The 14,083-nt window shown below is 49.6% G+C and overlaps 1 long non-coding RNA gene across 1 annotated transcript; it reads right to left on the minus strand.

Annotated features, from left to right (window-relative positions):
- Positions 1–8,195: 8,195 nt before the first annotated feature.
- Positions 8,196–9,932, minus strand: LOC311422665. Its single transcript, XR_014685473.1, has 2 exons — positions 9,707–9,932; positions 8,196–9,396 (listed from the first exon to the last, which is right to left on the minus strand). It is a non-coding gene; the product is annotated as an uncharacterized lncRNA (long non-coding RNA).
- Between the last annotated feature and the right edge of the window lie 4,151 nt (positions 9,933–14,083).

Raw genomic sequence — 14,083 nt, forward strand, 5'->3', positions numbered from 1 at the left:
GTTGTGGCCTGAAAGTGCAGCTCTGTGGTCGCTGAGCACAGCAAGGGCTGGAGATGAGGAGTGTGTGATGCTGACCATCACCGACTGAAGCGAGCTGTGGAGGACACGGAGCACTTCATTTCTCAGTGGTTCGTAACCCTTCAGCCTTGGCAGCCCCTGCAATTCATCACTTAATGCAAAGGAATATGTATTAGAAATGACAGGCAGATTACACTCCGGGTAGAGGCAAGCCTTCTCCATTTGGGCCTGGAATTGGTTTTGGGCTGCAGGAGACCTTGACAGTGATAAATGGTTGGCGTGGTGGCCACTGCCACCTGTGATCACAGCTCATCGAGTGGAGTAGGTGTTTCATTAGCATTATTTTATTAACTTCCCAGTGGGGAGAGGCATCATGTCGTGTTTTGACACGAGAAGGCACAGGGCAAGACAGAAGCACTGCTGGAGGTTCACAAGGAGGCTCCTCCAGGGACTCCAGGACAGCAAGACCGAGTCGGTTTGGAAGGGACATCAGTGCTAAAGAGGGGATTTGGAAGAAGCTGGGCCTAATGTGATCCTCATCAGGCCCTTGAACTTGGCCAGTAAAGCCTGGGCAGGGGGCAGACAGGGTAGGACTGAGATGCTGCTGGTGGCTGGTGAGAGCTGAGGGGAGCAGGTGGAGAGCTGGGGTTAACGGGGCATTGCAGCACCAATTTGTGCTCTGTCCCAGGCTCACTTCTTTGCCTTCTTGCTGGTATGAGCATGGATGAAATAGGCAGTGTGATTAGAAAAAGAAGAGAAGAGAAATAAATTAATTACTCATAAGAAACTTTTAAGATCATGGGTTAGGCACTGCCTTCTTAAAAGTCTCCAAATCCCCATGAAAAGCCAGGTCCATGCAATGCACTTTACATACTAACAGAGTCTAATTCCCTGTCTGATAAAAGCAGAAGGAAAGATAAAAAAGCCTGAAGGCAAATAGGATTAATTGTGTGTCAGAGGTGCCTAATTAGAAAGAATGATGGACTGGAAGGCAACACACAGGAGGCAGGAGCCAGCCCGAGCTGCTCTTAACGGCCTCTTCTGTGCCTCCAGGAGCAGCAACTGCATGCAGCACAAGTGCTCCAACATCACAAATCCCCTTTTTCTGGCCTGTCCCTTCCCTCTGGGGGCTAAGAAGCCCCTTGCTGCTAGCCCCCATGTGTCAGTGTGACCCTGAGGAGACTTCACCCAGCCCCACGTTTACCTTTCTCCCAAAAAAATCAATGCATTAATGGGACTCCTGTCCCTAATCCCTCCCCATCTCCGTGTGTCTGCCCTTCCTAGCCTCTTCTCCTGCAGGTGTACTGAGCATCTCAAATTTCTGAGGCCAATATTTCTCCTGGCCTCCTGCGAGGACACAGAGCTGGCTTCGCTGGGCTTGCCCCAGGCTGGTAGCAAAGCTGAGCTCTCCGAGGGAACGTGCAGTCCATCAGCAGGCGGTCGAGATGGGGAGAAGAGCTTTTCAGCCCTGGGATGTCAACCATATCGACCAGAGATGCTCTTGGCAGTGTCCCATGGCCCATGGTTAGGGGAGATGATGCCCAGAGAGCCTCATGTGTGAGGACACAAGTGGAGTTTTCCATACGGGAGATCTGGTTGTTACATGGGATGGGCAGGCTTCTGCCTCTTCTCCTGCTCGAGGGCTCAGAGAGCGTGAGTGGGACTAATTTCATTTCACCTAAAGCATTCAGCGAATCCTTTTCACCATGTAAAATCCATTGCAGTTTTCTCATTAATCCTCCAAAGCACAGACACTTACTCCAGGCCTAATCCCACTCTGCTATTGTGTTTCTCTACTGCAGCCTTCCCTCATCAGCTTAACAAATTCCCTCTATTTCAATAGAATATCCAAAGCCGAACATGCTGGGCATTAAACTGAAACCAGCTCCCAAGGGCTGCTGCACCTTCTTCACCGGGAGTCTCATTTCCCAGCCTGGGCAGGGAGGAATCCTATAAGCGAGCAGGAGAGGCGGAGGTCATGAGCTGTGACATTAAAAAATTGCTTCGCTCTGAGCCTGTGTCAAGTGAGACAAAAAATGTATCATGTCCCAGACAAATTAGAATTGATCGCAGCTTGGTTTGGGGTTGGGATTTTTTTTTCCCCCCTTTGTCTCTCATCTGGTGCGGATTCTAACTCAGGTGGGGAAATATCTCGAGACCCACGCTGACGATAAGGCACTGTATCTAATTAAAGACTTTGTCGGAGGCATTAATTAAAGGCTTTGTTTCAGAGGCTCGGCTCCAGCTGCCAGCAGACCCCCATCCATCAATTTTAAGCAGGCCTTTTCCATGCACAGCTCGTGCAGCCCCAAGTGCCCAGGACCCCTGGCCTCCTGCTCCCATCTCAGCAAGGAGCTGTTCTCAGGGGAGTCCCCCAGGGGCTGTTTCTCCTTATTCGGGTGCTTGTCTTTCTCTGTGCTCATTTTACTTTCCCTTCCCCCTTCCCAGGCAGGGCCATGGGTTCCTCCTTTGCTTTGGCTCCCGGTTTGTGAGCACAACATTCATCACCTGCAACCCAGAGGGTTCCTGCCCTTCCGTTTGCTTGCAGGTCCTGGTGAAAGGCTGGAGGACAGCTGTATTTATAATTCCATCCCCACCTGCTTCTGTGTTGTTCACCCATGTAATCTGAGCAGCTGCTTCCTTACCTTGCCCCATGAAATCGCGCTGCTCTCTCCTGGTGCAGGTTGCTCCCCCTCGGTCTGCTCATCACACCAAGGATTTCAAGCCAGGGAGAGCTACAAATCTCTCTGACCCAGGCATTTATCAAGCTGCCGTCCATTAGAAGCCTTCTCACCTAAACGCTAATTAAACAACTAATTACTGACTCTATTCCAGTTGCAAGCTGCCACTTCCCAACAATTTAGTTACTTGAGGCCACATTCAAAATTCTCCAGGGACCTGGCCTGACCTAGCAGCTCCTTCTTCCTATTTCACCTGACCCTGCATTAGCTCTCGGGATGCACCTACCACGCAAATAAGTTTTGGAGACATCCGTAGCCTTATGCTAGGTATATTTATCCGTGTAAATAATACGAGCTAATGCCATTTGCTATGTTTCCGTTTGCAAGGCATGCTTCCCATGTAAATGTTTCATTTGCTTCTGAAATTACTTTGATCTCTTCTGAATTTTTTATCTCTTTTTATTGCATTCTGGGATCATAATCCTGCTTTATGTCCTGGTATCTCTTGGATAGGCCAAATGCCTGCATGCATTTGTTTTTCAGTCTGGCATTTCCACCGTGCAATTGCTACATGAGCACACTTCTGAGGGAAAGATTCACAGTGGAAATTAAGCACAAAAGACTCGATGCTCACGTTGAGTGATGAGCTGCTCTGTTGTTTTGTTAAATTTTTAAGACTATTTGGATGGAAATAGTCCCTTTTTTGTTGTTGTTTAGTTTTTACAAATCTCCTCTGAGGAACCATAGCAGCCTTCTGGAAGATGCAAGAAAGACTTGTCTTTTTTAATAAAAGTGAGAAGGGGGGAACAAAATAAACCCAGAAAAGGCTGCACATCCCCTGAAAATAGCAACGCCACGAGCATCCCACTGCAAGAAAGCTGCGGGTGGTAGGGTGATGTGCACAGAAAGGGGAGAGGATTTGATCTCAGCAGAGGTGCTCTGAGGACAACGCCGGGTGGAAAGGCGGTGGTCTTATTCTGCTCAGACACAGCCCTGGTGCAATCTCTGTTACAGCTCCATCAGCACTGATGTTCAGCTGATGTGCTGAATTCATGCCATGGTAGGAAATGGGCATCTCCCAGCATGAGGAGAAATATAGGGAGCCAAAGGGATGGGGATGAAGTGTGGGGGAGAAGTAGGCTTAGAGGAGAGGCATGCTGTGCACAGGGGAGAACGTGTAGCTGGTGTATGACTTGTGCCTGTGCTGTGAGAGGTTCTTGGTTTCTGTCCTTACCATGCTCTGATCCAAAAGTGAGCTCACCTGGCCAAGGGGCTAACCCTACTTCTGAAAAAAAGACAAAAAACAAGAGCTGTCGATAAAGGAGCAGTTCGAAATTCCCAGCATTAACCTGGTGATACCTCATGTTTCCATGCAGAACTTCCAGTGCTTTATTTTCTTGCATTAACGTGCTTCAACTGCCCCCTTGGAGCCAGGAGGGGATTTGACCTGTGGGACCAGCCGAGGCACCTGCTCTGCCCACTGCACACACACGTGGTCTTTTATACATTTTTATACACTGGAATTTATACATTCAGCCTCTGATCCTGAGCCATTAGTAAAACATAAAGCAAGGACAGGTCTGGGGAATCCTAAAAGCACTGGCTCAGCACAATCAAACCTGTCTGCCCATGTTACACCTCAATCCTGTCTGCCTGCAGGTCTCCGGGACCTAAGTACGACCAACGAGACACTCATGTCCTGAGACAGACAGAGCACAGCCTCGGATGCTGGTTGCATCATTTCCAGAGAAACAAGCCTGCCCCAGCCCCAGCTCGGTCCCCAGATCTCAAGGCTGGCAGGGGAGGCTCGGTGACAGCCTCCTCTTCTGCCTCCGTCTCCCTCGCCATCCTCGAGGCGAGTGGAAGTTTTCTGCCGAGCATTTGTCTGCGTTACAGAGTTATGGGAGTTATTAAGTTTGGATATTTTTATAGACTTCCTCGCTTACAATATACAGGCGTGTGTACGCACACGCGACCCTTTTGCTTTAATTTAGTTCTCGCCTTCCCCACACCCCATCAAGTGACTTCTAATAAATGACCGAATAAATGCATTCAGATAGTGTTGTAATGGAGAGAAATTCAGTGTCTAATGAAGGGATTGTTCGTACCCTGAGACTGTAAAGATGAATGATGGTGACTACAGTTTGAAAACTCCTTTTAGTTTAAAATATTGCTCCACGGTAAGGAAAAAAGAAAGCAACAAGAAAAAAAAAGCCAATCCTGTATAGTTTTTACCAGGAAAGAGCTGCGTGCACACAGAACAGAACTGTCGCAGCCAAAATTGCTTCATATATCATAGACCAACACCAGGCAGATAATGGCAAACAAGTTCTGATCAGGGAGTGATTATTGCTCGTTGCTCCAAGCACTGATGTGCGGAGAGAACTGACTACAGCTTGATTTTCTTTAACTGAACTGACCTTTTGAGGTTGAAATTAAGAATGTGATCACACTGGCCGCTAAAATGAGGTGTCAACCTGAAGGAAAATTCATAAAAAAAATCAGTGCTTCCTCTCACATGCCTCCTTTTTTTTTCTGTTTGAAATGGCATTTTCTCTTTCTGCATTGTTGCTGTATGTGCGTGTGCTCATAGAAGAACAAAAAAAGACGCTGTGATGTGGGAGCGGAGGGGCTTGCCATGGGATGTGTTTGCAGGCAGGGCATGGGGTGCCATGTCTGCTGGCCAGAAATGTGCAAGGAGTGCTTGTCCTGGCTGTTCTGCTCACCCACACGGGTCCTTGCACCTTAAAGACATGTATTTGGGGATATATAGATGCCTGGTATTGCATAGGCATCATCCCAGAAAGGGTAGTGAGCTGGATGAACCACAGAGCGGATCGAATTTGGCAATTCCTATGTGCCTATTGTTAACATCCCACTACTGAAGAACAAGCTCAGTGAGGAGAAAGGCATCCAGTGGTTAAATGAGCACCGTGGGGGCACAGCTCAGCAGGATGAGACACAAGCACGTTACAGGGACCTGCAGAGCAGGAGCAGTCAGCAAAGGGGGAAGCTTGGATTTCATCCTTGTCTCAAATCTGCATGCTCTGTGCTATGTCGTGTGCATCAGCCTGAGTCTTGCAGAGAAACAGCCAAGCTTGCTGCATCTTCCTTCGGTGTAAATGTAAATCATTCCCTAGAAGCCAAGGAGCTGGAACAAGCAGAGAGAGACCCAGCGTGTTCAGTGCTGATGGCTTTGAGATGGAAGGTGCTGGAGGCAGTCGGACAGGCTCAGCCGTGGCACCCTGCCCTCTGCTCATCACATCCCGGTATTGACAGAGCTGCAGCCTCTGGGGTTGGTCTGCACGTCAGTACTGAAATGGAAGGAATCATGTTGACTGAGGATTTGCAGAGGCTCAGAGGTCTCTGGCAAGTCCCTGCATGGGGCTGAGAACTTACCCAGGAGAAGTCGTGAGCTGGGAGATTAAAGCAGTAGAGAATACAGCAAGGAAAGTCACGCCCAGATGAATCCTCTGCCACCAAGACAACAAGAAGTCAACTTTCACCTTTCCTGACTGAAAGAGCACATTAAAATTAATTGAACGAGCCCCAGCACTCATGAAAGGGATGTTCTTCCACGGCTGTTCATCTGCATCCTTGCTTCCCTCAAAGACACTTGTCATTAATCCAGACTCGCTCAGCACATGCTGTGTCTTGTAAAGCAGAATGAAGCACACAAGACTCAGGATCTGCTGCTGTTTGTTACCGAGTTTGTAATATGCAATTGTGGGAATGATTATATCACCAACTGGATCTCATCTGTCCCTGCTCATTCAAACAGGCAAGCTGAAATGAACGGTGACAGGAAAATGTTCTTGTTTGCACACAAACAGTTTAATAACTAGCAATTTCACAAAGAGAAAAGTAGAGGGAAAATAAGTTGAAGGACAGAGAAACTCACGTATTAAATTCTGCAGAGAAGTTAACTCTCAAGAACAACATCATTAGGGTTTGCAGTGTGCCCTGAAAAGTGGTAAAAGCAGCTAAAAAGGTTAATTTTTTTCCCCTAAATCTCTCACCCAGCGACCACTACTTTGCACACCTTTTAAAACAGCCAGGAAATTATATTAATTTCTCTAATGTGCGCGATGCCATAAGTTCCTTTTTTAATTATTATGATCAAAATATTGCTTAAAATTAAAGGCAGCTGCATTTGTTTCTGACGGATATCATAATTGCAATTGTAAATTGGGAAATGTAATGTTTCCTGGTGCTGCTGTGAGTAATGGTTCTGAAATCATTATAGATAGGTAGATATAAATAAACCAAGAGATCTGTGAAAACAGAGCAAAAGCAAGCTAAAAAGGATAATTAGCAGACTGAATAGGAAGAGAAGAGTTCAGTGCTCAGAAAAAAAAAAAAAAAAAAAAGTCTAAAAATTTCTGTGGAGTTCTGTGACTGCATTAAAAAAAAAAAAAAAAAAAAAGAATTTTCAGTCCAGAGGAATGCGTTCTGCATCAGCTCAAACCATGGGGTAAAAACCACACAGAAGAGAAACAGTGGGAAAAAGCGTGGCAGGTATTTGCTCTAGCAACACCCATCTATTTCGACTGCAGAGGAAAGAAAGGAAAAGGTAAAACTAACATTAATGTTAAAGTCTAGGGCTGCTTTATTATTATTATTATTATTATCATTATTATTATTGTTATTAGGGAAAAATAAAATAAAGGATTTCTGGTGCTAAGGGCCCAATGACTGGAAAATGGCCAGCCTACCAGTGCCATTTATCAGCACACCCTGAGACATAACAAGCAATCACACTCCAGCTGGTTGATCATCGATAGGCAGGGATGGGCTGTGAGTAACCGTGCTGCAGGCTTTGGGAAGAGGAGGCTGCAAAAGGAGCAGCTGCAAATTGGAGCCCTCAGCCTGGGGGTCCTGCCCTGCGAAAAGTCGCTGGCTCGGCGGCTGCAGGTGGTGCCACGAAACTGCAGCACGAGAGGAGCTCTGGAAGCTGAGGGCTGAGCCCGTGGCACACCGAGAAGACGAGCAGGGAGGAAGGGGAAAGCTGTCAGCAGCTGTGCAAAGCCCTGGAAGGTCTCCAGGTGGAAAAACAGATATCGCTGGATGCGCCGACCGCAGGGCTGGAGTTGTTCCTGGCACGGGCGGAGGGAGTGGGATGTGGAGGCTGAGCAGTTTTTTGAAGATGTTTGCTAGAGATTCAATGAGAGGCACGGGGAGCTGCAGGGAACTGCGGAGCTCTGATGCTCTGGGACAGATGAAACTTGGCTTCTATGGTTTCGCCCACAAAATCCGCTAGCACAAACAGAGCTGAAGTCATTTAACATCTGCTGAAGGGATGCATGTTCCTGGATGTGGAAGGAGGCACTTTGACCTTAACTGGAGCAAAACCAAGGCCCAGAATTTGACTAGCCAGGCAAAATTCCAAGGAAATCCAGTCCATCTCATACAGCTGATTTCCAAGAAATGCTTTCCATCTACTGGGGGCAGAAGTTTAGAGTCTTCTCAGGGTTCATTAGAGAAATAGGACCATCGTTTTTCTTCTTCAGCTCACAGAACCACCTCCTGCAAGGATCTCCTGGCAGCCAGGAATGAATCTAACAGGGACACTGACCGATAGGAGAGTCTTTGTGCATTCTGCAAACAGTATTGATTTTCACATTCACAGAGAAATGAATTAGATGCCAATTGTATACGAACTGAGCCATGGTCTCTTGTTCAGCGTGTCTCACTGTCCGTGTGAATAGAAGGACATCTGCAAAACCCCGGGTGCCCTTTAGGGGAAAAAGAGGCTGAGGAGGGTGGGATGCAGCTGTGGGACTAAATGGCTGTCTCCAGTCCTCTGCTATTGTCAGCAAGCGCCTCAGGGAAGGCCACTGCTAAACTGATCAGGCTGCAGTATAAAACCATAGAGAAATGGATTCCAGCTCCATGATCACCATGGTATTGACGTACGTGGTTATAGACTAACCCCAGACCCCCTAGCTCAAGGGAGCCAGAAGATAAATGGTGGGTACCGAGTGAATAATGTGGAGCTGGACTCCCCTCTGCTTCGCAGGACCCTTCGCTTGCACAAACCCAGCTGCATTTTTGTTCTTTTGCTTGACAAATGACAAAATAGACTTGCAGGCTATGAGCATCTCTGTGCTAGACACAACGACCTGCCCCTTCCAGAGCTTCAAAACCACCACGCAGGGCAGTTGTCTGTCTCCAGGAGATGCAGGGACGCAGAGAATGGGCAGGGCACCAGGGCTGTGTCCCCTCCTGCTCTGGCCACAAGTGACAAGGGCCGACCCCCGAGCCGTGACAAATGCCATGACCCCGTGCCATGAAGCTCTGTCTCCAGCTCCCATCTTCATCATCGCCATCACCGAGGAGAGCTCAGGCACTGAAGCCAGGACTGGTTTAATCTTCTGCAGACCTGCAACGACTCTGAACCCTCTGTCTAACATCACTCAGCATGACTGCTTAATTACAGTAATTAGGAAGCGTGATAGGAACCTGTGCAGCGCGAAGGAGGTACTGCTCTCAGGAAATGGATTCTCCATCAGTCGGGTCCATTAGGAGGTCAGCCTGCCTGTCATTTCCATCTCCTGGGGCTGCCTGTGCTCAGTCGGGGGAGGCCAGTTGGGGACAAGCTGGGCCAGACCCTGAGTCCTGGGCAGGGATGTGCGATGTCTCCTCTTCCTTCCCTCCCATCCCTGGGACTGCTTTTACACACCAGGACCAGGACCCTCTAGAAGACAAGGACAGAGCTGTTTGGAGAGGGCTGGTGGCAGCCAGGTGTCCTCTCCTACCACCACCCCATGGGACAGGGAGCTCTCCTCACCCAGCACAGGTCTCAGCAGCAGCCAGGCTGGGCTCGGCATCTCCTCCACCACCACGAAGGGCTGATGTGGGACTGCCCTGGAGGAGAGCCCACCAGGGAACCACCCCTCACCCCTGATGGAGAAGCCAGGACATTTTTTGGATGTTCTGCACTAGCACAACCCTCTCCCCACGCCACCCCACTTTTCGGTCCTGACCCACCCTGGTGCATAGCCCACCTGCAGGCGTTCCCTTGGCTGCTCTCACTCACAAACCACATCTCTCTGGGCCAGCACCAAGGGTTGTGGGGACATTTCCATTCCTACCGTGCCTCAGAAATCCCTTCCCTGCCTGCTTTGTGGCCAAGGGACCCGGCTCAGAGCCTGCCCCCAGCCAGGACAGAAATAATCCTGGCCCCACACCACTGCACCGAGGAAGGAGCTAGCGCTCTGGCTCCGAGTTAATGAACCATAAATTCCAGCTTAATGAGTTTTATACTGAGGAGAATAATTAATGTAATTAGTACTGATATGAAAATGATGGTACTCGAGCCTGGATTACGAGGGGGAGGGGGGCCTGGGGGTGGGAGGGAGCTTGGAGAAAGCTGGTTCAGCCTGCGGTGCTGCTCACCCAGAGGAACGGGGCTGGATGCGTTCCTGGCAGGTTTTAAAACCTCACCTCCCCTCCGCCATAAAGAGAAAGAAAATAGAGCATGACAGTAGAGCAGGAAAGAGATCAGCCATCCCCGTCTGCAGCAGAGATGTGGAATCTTTAATGCAGCTCTTCCCTACGCTGTCCTTTAATTTGCAGCTCCCCCATTCCACTCCATGCTCTCGGAGCATTGTCTGCCCTCCACAGTGCCTATTTTTTGCTCCTATATGAAAAGCTCTTTATAAAGCTGCCTAGCTCCAAGGATAAAACAACAGCTCTTTAGCTACAGAAGTATTTTGGTAGGTTTTATGTATTTTACACAGTCCGAGAGGCAGTAACAACAATATTTTAATTTTAAACCTATATATTTATACCTAAGTGGCTGTATACACATTAAGTGGCCAAGTAGGAGGTGCTCTGTTCTGGGGGAAGCACTGATTGTAGCACATTTGACAGCAGAGAAAGGCACCGAAAACCTCATCTGCAGTGCTGGCCCTGCAGCACATCCAGGAGTGGTGGGGAAATTAAAAGAGAAGGCAGGAATGGGTGTGTTTGGGAGCACCTTTATTTGAGTAGGTGCTGTTCCCTCTGAACCCACGCGAAGCATCCCTGCTATCAGCCTGGTGTCGGTGCGCTCTGCAGGGCAGTGGTGGGAGCCTCTGTGCAAAAGGCACCTGGTAGAGGTGATCCCGAGTTCCTTTCTCCTGCTCTGAAAACAACAACAGTCCCGGGGGGAGATGCCAGCTTCCAGAAATACAGGATAAACCTGCCTGACTGTGCAAAGCAAGGAGAGCCTTGCCAGAAGTCTGCTTTCACCATCCTGTGCCATTGCTTGGATCTGTGCCCTGTCCTGGCTGTGTTGTCCCAAGGGTGGGTTGGGGCTCCTTGAGCCACTCCAAGAAACCACCAAGAGAAGCTCTGGAGTTGGGAGCAACGTGTGCTGTGGGCCTGACAGCTTATCTTATCTTTTCTTATCTCAGGCAAGCCGGCAGACACCCACCCAACAGGGATTGCCCCTGGCTGCTGCTAACCCAGGCTGTATTCATGCCATGGACTGCAGGGCAGAGCCCCTTCTCCCCTCCTTCATGCCCCCCCCACCAGCTCCCTGCCATTTTCCTGCCCAGCTCTACACCAAACGTGTTCCAGAAGATCTTCACCCAGAGGCAGAGGCACTATCCTTAGGCAGTGGAGCGTTTCTATTAAAAAATATCCTGCGGATTTCTCATTCTCGGAGTTAGTGGTTTGGGCTAAAAATTCTCTAATTGCGTATCGATCAAACCTGGCTGATTGGGCACCTCCTGAGGAGGCACGGGCTTCGTGTTCAGCTGGATTTACACGCCGTGTCCCATGAGCCGTGCCTCCAAGGCCGTGTCACCGCTGGTGCTGCTTCCAGGGCAGGATGCCAGGCGAGAGGTGGCTCGGTGTGCTCCGGAGGGCACCGGGGTGAGCAGGCAGCCTATGCTCGTGCAAGGACAGAAATGGGTGTGCAAGCGTGTACATTTTGGGATATGAATGCACAGGGGGTGATATATGTAGTGAATGTCTCAGTAATAAGTCTGCGTTGGCAGGAAAGAAGAGGTCGAGCCCCTCACCCAGGTTTCACAGCCACGACAGGAGTTATAACTCTTCAGTTCATCTTTATTTAAGGTCTGTGATCAGTCTTTTCCATCTGCAAGAGCTACTGTGTCAATGCCACCAAGATGTGGAGCAGAAATCCCAGCATTTCACCCCAGTAGCAGGAAGAATGGTTTTATGGGAGCAGCACCAACTCCTCCCGCACCCTGCCAGCCCATGGACCCACCACCAGGCTCAGCCAGTTCCCTGCTCGACTCCTCCAGCCATCCACCCCCAGCAGCCTTACTGGATGGCCCTTTTCCCAGAAAAGGTGTCTTTCCAGATCACTTTACACCAGGGCAGGAGGGGAACACCTCTTGTTAAAGCTGCTGCAGGATCGTCAAGGTCAGCACGACATGGGCAGCCTCAGCACGGAGCAAAGCTCACGTCCAGCCCTTGGCATCGGGTCCAGCAAAGTTTGGGACCAGCCACTGGGCAAATGTTGTGCAACTGTGTGGAAGGGAGGGAGGAATCAGAGCCTGAATTGGAACATTTCTAAATGCAGCTTTGTAAAATGGAGACGACCGGCCTGAATTGCTTCCCATCCCTTTCTTCAGGTACAGATTTTTCCCTTTCCCCGAGGTACAAAGGACTTTAGTGGTATGCAGAGGCTCTCTTTTCCCCCCTTTTTTTGAGACCAACCCATTTCTTAAGGAGAAGAGAGAATGTTAAGAGGCAACAAGAACCAAGACATTCCCTCAGCTTAATGTATGTGCTGTCAAACGACCTCTTTGAATTTAGGCTTTTCTTGCGTTTTCCCTTTCTGAGGAGGATTGAAATCCTTTCACTTTGCTGAAAGGCACAGTAAAACCCTTTGTGGCAGTCATCCGTGGGCAGCTCAAACTCAAAGCTGCACAAGGCGAGCGGAGTCCCTCTAATGCTGCAGTCTGTGCCTCTGCTTTCCCCCTCCCCATCAAAGCACCGGCCCCAGCCGCTGGCAGCAGAGGAAACCACCTACAAGATGTTACCTTCCTCCTCTGCCAACAGCCATTTTACCTGCCTGGTTTTCTGTTGCACCTGAAGACCCGACCACATTCCACTTTTTATTTGAATTTTTAGATCCAGCTGAAGCTGCATCAGATGAAGGTTTCCCAATCAAATCTACTTTAATTGCAGCCATGCAGGCGGCATCCTGTTATTACAGGCACGCAGAAAGGGAAATGTGTAAGCTTCTCCTCAATGGTCAGTGGTGCTGGGTTGGCTGCAGGATGTCAGAGAGCCCTGGGTTTTCCCGTGCTGTATCACCTTTCCCACCAGGGTGACCAAAGGCAGATTTGGCAGAGTCCAAAGCACGGCTCTCTTGCTGGGGTGAATGTCCTGGCCATGGTTTCAGCTCCGAGCACACCCATTTTGTAGCTCTGTGGTAACCATAAAGTGCCCCAAGGTGTGTTGAGGAGAAAACAAGAGAGAAACACATTATCTGGATCAAGACACGTAGCACTCAAGCCTGTCAGTGTAGGAACATGCCTGGCTGAATCCTATGGAGGCTGGCGGGGAAACGTGAATCCAGGTGACTCCAAAAAGGCTTCAGTCAGTCGAAACCACACAGATGGTACGGGAAAAGTCACACCTAATGCTATAAGGCTGTGTCTGTACAGTCCCTGACATCCTGGGGATGGGAGCACCAGCACACGTGGAGGCTGCTGGGCATACAGGAGGCACCGGCCTCCTGGCACTGGTGAGCGTGGCTTCATCCTCCCTCGGTGCTATATTGCCTTGCTGAGTTATAAACCTCTCCCTTACGTACCGATCTATGTGCCAGCCTGCAGGGAAACCACGAGGTAGTGCGAACATGTGTGTGCTTCTCGGTGGAGGGAGAGGGGCAAGCAGGGTGAGACTTGAGGCTGCTGAAGGTGATGGGGACAAAGAAAGTGCATAGAACATCGAGAGCTGCTTAGATTCAGATATACAAAAATAAAAGGGTGCCTCCATCAGTGTGGCACAGCAGGAGCTGGGCTGGAATGACCAGCACAGTGCTCGCACCTCCTCCTGGGGAGGAATTAGCTCGGCACCAGGCTCACTTCCCACCTGTAGAAGTGGCACTGGGACGTGGTTTGGGGTCTGGGCAGCAGGGTGATGCTGTGGTCCCCTTCTCTCCCTCCTGCATGCACTCTGCTCTGACATCCTCATGGTCTCAGCACGATGCTAAGCGTGCAGTGTCTGCAGAATGCCAAATACCCAACCCACGAGAGAGGAAAGCAAACCCCCGATCACCAGGCAGGCACATCCCCTTGTTCACAACTGTCCCAGCCCTCACCCTACATATGCCATACCTGGGTGAAACAGATGAAATTCATCCCCGAAGCCAAGCTCTTCTACAGGGTTTTCATTCCTTTTTCTCCACTTCCTCT

This window comes from Aythya ferina, assembly GCF_964211825.1.
Source record: "Aythya ferina genome assembly, chromosome: 22".
Classification (NCBI taxonomy): Eukaryota; Metazoa; Chordata; class Aves; order Anseriformes; family Anatidae; genus Aythya; species Aythya ferina.